The sequence below is a fragment of the Pteropus alecto genome, unplaced genomic scaffold (genome assembly GCF_000325575.1).
Source record: "Pteropus alecto unplaced genomic scaffold, ASM32557v1 scaffold7, whole genome shotgun sequence".
Taxonomy (NCBI): domain Eukaryota; kingdom Metazoa; phylum Chordata; class Mammalia; order Chiroptera; family Pteropodidae; genus Pteropus; species Pteropus alecto.
In genome coordinates, this window is record NW_006494614.1 from 62,236,121 (window position 1) to 62,243,939 (window position 7,819).

The following is a 7,819-nucleotide window of genomic DNA, read 5'->3' on the forward strand; positions in this document are numbered from 1 at the left end:
TGTAACTTGAGTCTTTGGAACGACAAAAGCATGACTCTGAGAGTAAATTTAAGTCCACTTAGAGCTCCCTTCTCAATTTGTCTCCAGACCTTTACAGTTATTTCAAGAAATCAGGAGTCTGGAAAAGTCTAAAAGGCAATTGTTCTAAGTCCCAGAACCCCACAAGTTTCCATTTTATCCTCCTGCATTTCCAATTCTCCCTTAATTGACAAGGTCAGCTGATCCTCAGTTGCGCCCCAGAGCCTACCATGAAATTTAAACTAGAAGATCAGGAACTGGGTATCTTAATTGAAACCGGTACCACTTTCTCTATCATCCTTCCAGAGGATTTTCCTCTGCCCGTCACCTCTGACTCTATCCAAGCAGTAGGAGTTTCTGAGTGACCTATTTCATTGCCCCTATCAAAATCTTCGGGCCCTCTCAGTACTTAGCAGGGCTTTCTCAGTTCCAGTTGTTCGGCGGCAAACCTTGGTAGAGATTTTTTATGTAAATTTAAGGCCACTATAAACTGTAATTAAAAGGATGTTTTCATTTTTCTGCCTTCAGAACAAGCTTTAAACTTCCTACTTTCTTTATGGGAAATTCATCCTCAATTGAACTCCTCCGAAGAGGAGGAGATTTATTTAAAAGACATCCCAAGTAGCCTTTGGGCCACACATGTAAATGAAGTTGGACTGCTACTGAGTGCAGAGTTCATTTGCATTACTAGGATAAAAACTGTTTCCCACTGTAGCCCACCCAATACCCTCTCTCCAGAGATGCAGTGAAGAATTAACCCTATAATAGACTCCCTCTTAAAACAAAATATGTTAATTTTTACTTCCTCATCCTGCAACAGTCCAATCAATCTTTGCTGTTAGAGAAAGAGGGTAAATTTGATTCGGATGGAAATCAAATTTATCTATTTATACAAGACCTAAGAGCCACAAACTCATTTGTAATTCCTTGCCACCCAGTGGTCCCTATTCTTTCCTCGGTCCCTGTTGATGCAGCCTGGTTTATGTAGTTGACCCCTGCTCAGCACACTTTTTTTTTATCTCTGTCCATTCTGACTCCCAGTTATTTTTTAACATTTAAAGGGAGGCACTTGACATCTACCTTAGGGATATTGTGAGTCCCCCTCAATATTCTCCCATCCTCTTAAAGGCACTAGTTGAACCAGGCCATAAAACCTCCAGTTTAAACGTCAATGGGTCAAAACAACTGTTACCTACTTAGCATATGAGATATCTCAGGGCATTCAAAAGCTAACCCCCAAACGCCTTGAGTCAATTTATCCATCCCTCTTCCCCAAACTAAAAATCAGTTGAGTACAATTTTAGGGGCAGCTGGCGACTGGATTCCTAATTTTGCAGTCCTAGCTAACCCTCTGTATGTCCTGCTCCCAGACAACATCCCAGAGCCTATTCATGTAGGAGACAAAAGAGAATTAAAAATGTTAAATCAATCCTGCAGCCAGGCCGGGAGGACACCTACGGAACAAAGAAAGACTTCCACTGGGATCGCTAACAACCCATTTCCCCACACCTGTGAAGGGGAAACAGGAAAAAACAAGAGTCTTGAAGTGGCTGCCCTGCACAAGGTACAATCATTCATTCTCCCTGGCTAAAACCCTGAGGAAGCTGTGGATTAAAGGCTGGGAAGTGCCAGCAGGCCTTTCACTCTACATATTCTTATCTTCTCACGCTGCATACTCTTCCCCTTCCTCACTGTATGCCCATATCAAAGGAAATGAGCTAACAAAGTCTTTTAAACTATAACTCACAGGAACTAAAGAATGACATATACAAACTGAATTCCCGGAATACTCACAGTCCCTCTCAGTGCCTTTATTCTGTCTCTCTCCCTGTCCTCACCTCTTTCTATTGTCCCTCTTGCTGTCCCTCTCACTCTCTGCCTCTGAGAGGAGACCGCACTGTCTGTGAAGTGTTACCCCTTTTCTAATAAACTTTCCTTTTGACTCTAACTTTGGCACGTGTGTTGAATTCTTTCTACACTCTCCGCCAAAGGACCCTCTTCTCTCGGTTCAGGGCTTGGTCTCCCCGCCAACTTGGGGAAATTTGCCCTGTCCTGCATCACTATTTCCTGGCCTTCAGAGGTAGTAACCCCTGTCCCCACCCCCAACTCTTGGCTTACCTACCTTTGACAAACTCTTTCATTTATACAGTCGTGAAAATAATGGGATTGCTGGAGGCATCCTAGGACAATCTTTAGTCTCTCGAATAAGTATCATTGCTTTTTCCTCATGCCAATTAGATCCTGTGGCATCAGGCTTGCCCCCATGTTTACCTTTGGTGGCAGCAGTTGCCACTTTGATTGATGGAGCCAGTACTCTAACATGAGGCTCCCTCATTCACTTCTATGTTTCCCATGCTGTGTCCTCTATTTTACAAGTTCATAGGACTCAGCATCTCTCCACATGGCAGGAACAGACCACCTACCAACAGGCAGTTTTAACTAACCCGTCCATCATCTTACATAGGAGCAATCAATACCTTAAGTCCAGCTGCTTTACCACCCCTTCCTGATGATAGAGAGACCACTCTAGTCCCCACGACTGCCGGGAAACCATAGAAATGGTCTCAAAGCCACGAGAATCTCTCAGACATCCCTTTAGACAATCCAGGCTTGCTTTTATTTTGCTATGGCTCTTGTGAATGAAATTTTCAGGGAAACATAATAATAGGTTATGCCATAGTTTTTTCAAAGAATAGCTTGAAGCATATTCTTTGCCCACTGTAAAATCACCCCAGCTGTTAAACTCAGAGCTTTTGTTAAAGCTCGCACATTAGCAAAAGTAAAAACTGCCACCATCAACACAGACTCTAAATAGACTTTTGGAGTCTGTCTTGCTGTTGGCACAATTTAGAAATCCTGTGGCTTCTTCTGCAGGTACTCCTATTGCTGCTGGGCATATAATCCTACCCTGTTATAAGCCAATGTGGGCGAAAAAGGGGCCACACACTAGACCTGACAAGCTCAGCGGAGGCCAGCATGGAGGGCTCTACAAACTCAGAGACCCAAATTAACCACATAGAATGATCTCTACATAAAAATTCCTAACTAAAGTAGGTCATAGCAGGTAGTTAATCCTGTGCCTGTAGCTTTCTTGACAAAGGTTAATCTTTGCCTTAAGTGAGCCTATCTATTCTCTTTTTGCATCTAAGATAACATTCCCTTGGAATGTCAGAGTGAAGCAGGACAGGGCAAATGACCCCGAGCTGGGGGAGACCACGCCCGGCACTGAGAGAGAAGAGGGTTCTTGGTGGAGAGCGTCGAAAGAATTCAAACAAATGCCAAAGTGAGAGTCAAAAGGAACGTTTATTAAAGAGGAAGAACAGACACTAGAGAAAGTGAAGACAAAAAGCCAAGGCAAGAGGGAAAAAAGCCCTGAGTGTGGGGGGTGGAAATCCAGTTTATACATCATTCTGTAGATCCTGTGAATTACAGTTTAAAGACTGGTAACCCATCTCCTTTGATGTGGACATACAGTGAGGAAGGATAACAGTTTGTAGTGTGAAAAGGTAAGAATACTGTAGGAGGAAAGGCCTGCTATTAGTTCCCAGCAGAAGCAGGTGTCCTTGTGTCCTGGCTTCAGGGCTGATCAACATGTTGCAGTTTCTGAATACAGCTGTATTTAACACTTTAGTTCTCTTGCTTCCTATCTACATTCAAAGTTATCCCCTTTTTCCAGACCCCTCAGGACACAACCCACTGCATCATAGCAAGAGACCACAGAATCCCTCATGGTCATCTTGTTTTCCACACACCATCTCTATGTGTTGTAAATGTTAATTATTAACTCTCCTGGACCCACCGATGTAAAAGAAGTATGTGTCCCTCTGTTTTACTTTGTATTCAATCCCAGAAATGTTCCTGCTTTGCTTTTTCCTGCCCCCTTGATCTACCACCAATAGATTTCATGTAACCCCCCTGATGTCTCCTCCTTTGATTCTAACGTATAAAATAAGCTGCAAAACTGCCATTGTCTGGAGCATTTTCTTACTCCATTGAAATTTTGCTTCCTGGCAATTGTCATCGGTTTGGCTCAACTAAATTCATTACAATTTTCTACAGGTTTGGATGTTGCTTACGCTGACACCATTCACCTTCCTTCTAAAATTGTTACTGTTCATTGTTCAGCCCATTCTAAAACAACAACAACAACAACAAACAAAACAAAGCCTCACTGAATCTTCAGGAAACAACAGTGCTGACCGAGCTGCAAAACATGAAGCTCAAAATGACCCCCCTTATCCTTTCTCTGCCCAGTTTTGAAATCTTTTATCCCTGACTGATATTAACTACCAGGCAAATGCCCTACAATCTGAAAAAGACGAATGGGTACAAAAGGGTGTTAAACAATTATCAAATGAATTATATATTGGCCAAATGAACTTCCTATAGCTCCATTTTTTTTTTTTTTTTTGGCTTGCACTTATATCTCACCAAATGGGACATACGTGCACATGGCGAATGGTTAAGGAACTAGAAGATAATTGCTTTTACCCCGGGATCTGCAAAATTTCTGACCAGTTATTTCCCAGTGTACTACTTGTAAATTCACCAAATTCTGGAAGAAATCAGTGTACTTTAGGAAGCCCTCCTAGACCCACACTGTCCTTTGTGGCACTCCAGATAAATTTTATAGACTTGCCCCCAGTTTTAGGCTATTATCACTGTTTGATTGTTGTCTGCATGTTTAGTGGGTAGACTGAATGCTGTCTGACTAGATGTGCTGATGCCACAACTAAACAAGTAAAGTAACTAATAACTGAGATTATTCCATGTTTTGGCATTCCTTTATGGATTGAATCAGACCAGAAACTCATTTTACAGCAGAAATAACCACCTGCTTGCAAAAACTCTAGCGTATTCCTTAAAATTTCATACCCCATAACCATCCTCAATCATTAGGGCAAGTGGAATGAGAAAATCTGGACATAAAAAGATCTCTCAAGAAACTGGATTTAAATGGCCAGAAGCTTTGTCTTCAGCCTTGATAAAGATCCAGAATACTGCAAATAGAAGATATGAGTTAATCCATTTTGAAATAGTATTTAGATACCCAATGCCTACTGGCATCTTTAAACTCATGGGTTAAGTGAACGCTATGGAAACTTAAGTGAACAATTTATTACTACGACTAGCTTATATGCAAGAACTAGTGTGCTTGAAGTGTATACCAAAGGTAAAAGACGCATGGCCCCCGCTGACTGACAAGCTTGCCATCCCTTTTGACCAGGAAACTGGGCGTATGTCAAGGTCTTTAGCAGAAAACATGCACTGTCATCTCGATGGAAAGGGCCTTAGGAGGTACTGCTAACGACCTACACTGCCATCATAATAAAAGAAAAATCCTCCTGAGTCCACGCCCAGATCTTCATTCTCAAGATAACTGGGAGGCAATCACTACAGGTGACCTTAAACTGAGGATTTCCAGGGTTGATTCCCAGATCCTCAGTGATGCAGGACAGGGCAAGTTCCCCCGAGTTGGTGGGGAGACCAGTCCCTGCACTGAGAGAAGAAGAGGGTCCTTTGGCGGAGAGTGTAGAAATTCCACACACACGACTAAGTAAGAGTCAAAAGGAAAGTTTATTAGAAAAGGGATAGCACTCCACAGACAGAGCGTGGTTTCCTCTCAGAGGCAGAGAGTGAGAGGGACAGCAAGAGGAACAATAGAAAGAGGTGAGGACGGTGAGAGAGACAGAATAAAGGCACTGAGAGGGACTATGAGTGTTCTGGGAAATCGGTTTACATATATCGTTCTTTAGTTCCTGTGAGTTATAGTTGAAAAGACTTTGTTAGCTCATTTCCTTTGATATGGGCATACAGTGAGGAAGGAGAAGAGTATGCAATGTGAAAAGATAAGAATATGTAGAGTAAAAGGCCTGCTGGCACTTCCCAGCCTTTAATCCTCAGGTTCCCCATGGTTTTAGCCACAGGGAATGACTGTTGGTTCCTGTTTTCCCTTCACAGGTGTAGGAAATGGGTTGTTAGCCATCCCAGCAGAAATCTTCCTTTGTTCTGAAGGTGTCCTCCTGGCCTGGCTGCAGGGCCGATCAGCATATGGCAGTCTCTGATTGTGGCTTGAATAACATTTTAATTCTCTTGCCCCATCCCTACATTATCAGAAGCAGACAGTGCCATGATGTACACATCTTTTCCAAAGATCACAGGTAAGAAACTTTGCTTTTACCTACCTCTTCACCCCCAACGAGCCCCTGCTTTTAAGACTCTCTAAAGACACATATCCACACACACACCTCCTCTTATTAATGAACATTTCTGCCCCCCCAAAAAAATTTTATTAATTTTTTTTTTTTTTTTGATAACTTACTGGAGAGTGGTTGCCCCTATCTACTTTCTCTAAGTTTCCACCATGGATTCTATTTTAAACTGTGTCTCTCTCTTACTCTCTTTTTCAACCGGTCAGGTACAGACACAATAGCCCCTTATGTCAGTTTACCAAGCCCTGGCTACATTAACTAATCGATCTGACTGTCGGTTATGTCAGCATCTAGATAATGCAAAAGAGCCTGAAAAAGTCTTTGTTCCAGTCAATTTGAACACCTAGTAGACTGAATATGAAAGATGGATGTGCAACAGGGTATGGTATCCATAAGACAATCGTCACTCTGCTTCTTCTGATGAGTCGTTTGAAGCTCAAAGACTGTCCTTTGCCCAGGTAAAGGCAATAGGAAAAAATTTTTCCTGTACATTGAGAACAGATGTGACTTTATACCTTTCCTGGGTGACATATCAGAATAATACTGCAATCAAACTCTTTGGTTCCATTCCATAGGAGGCATTTTTAAACTTCTTCAGAAAATTGCAAATGACTCCAGCACTACTTTTGTAGAAAATCTATGTGTTTAAGAAAAACGCCTGCCAAATAATCAAATGTTCTAGATTACTCATAAACCACCCATGTACAACTGGGGGTATTGCCACTGCCCCTCTGATTAAGTTGGCCAAAGCCATAGACTGTATATCGATGGACCAAAAATCTGGACTTATTTGGTTAGGGTTCAGAACCAAGCTTTGTAGCTGCTGGAACCAGAATACAGGCCTCTTGTCCAGCTATTTCACAATCTGTTCTGCTCTTACAGATTGACAGCACGTATGGAAAACGGAGGTGTATAAATGATGACAGTATCATTGACAAAAGCAAGAGAATACTCTGGAACCTGGGAATTACAGATTCCACTTTAACCTTGTCTGTACACCACACTGGTCTTTCCATTTTATATGGTATTGATACGGGCCATTATTTACAAAATGTACTCACAGAACTTTTAAAAAAATTAATTAATTAGTTAATTCTTTTATGGTGACATTGGTTAAAGTCACAGAACTTTTAATTGCTTTATTTACTTCCCCTGGGAAAAAGCCCCTCTCCCTCAAACTCAGGTAATTACCCTGAAACTTGTAACTCGAGTTATTGATTAAGTAACTCAGGTCCTCCAGTTATTGACTCAGGTCCTCTGGTTATTGATTAAGGATCACTGGATCACTGAAGCTTAGTGTTCTTCTCAGTCCATTGTAAGCAGAAATGGCCTTCGGCCAGGCAGAGCCATTGTATTCATGGGGAGGAGGGAACCCTTAACCCAGGGCATTCTTTCTGTAAGTAATATATTAACCAAGTCTGTCTTCCTTTACTAAGCTTATTCTTTTTACTTAAAAAGAAAATCAATAGTAAGAAAATTAATAGATATATGATTTAAATAACAAGTTGACATCTTCCTTTCCTCCTTTCTAGGGACAGGTGTGGCATTTTGGCAAGATACATTTTTCAGCAGAACTCGAGACCCTGTTC

The 7,819-nt window shown here is 41.7% G+C and overlaps 2 long non-coding RNA genes across 2 annotated transcripts in view; one reads left to right on the forward strand and one right to left on the reverse strand.

Annotated features, from left to right (window-relative positions):
* Window positions 1-7,819, reverse strand: part of LOC112474593 — a 27,717-nt gene that overhangs the window by 7,598 nt on the left and 12,300 nt on the right. The window lies entirely within an intron of this gene.
* On the forward strand, window positions 4,896-7,215 carry LOC112474594. Its single transcript, XR_003044451.1, has 3 exons — window positions 4,896-5,688; window positions 5,980-6,688; window positions 7,113-7,215. It is a non-coding gene; the product is annotated as an uncharacterized LOC112474594 (long non-coding RNA).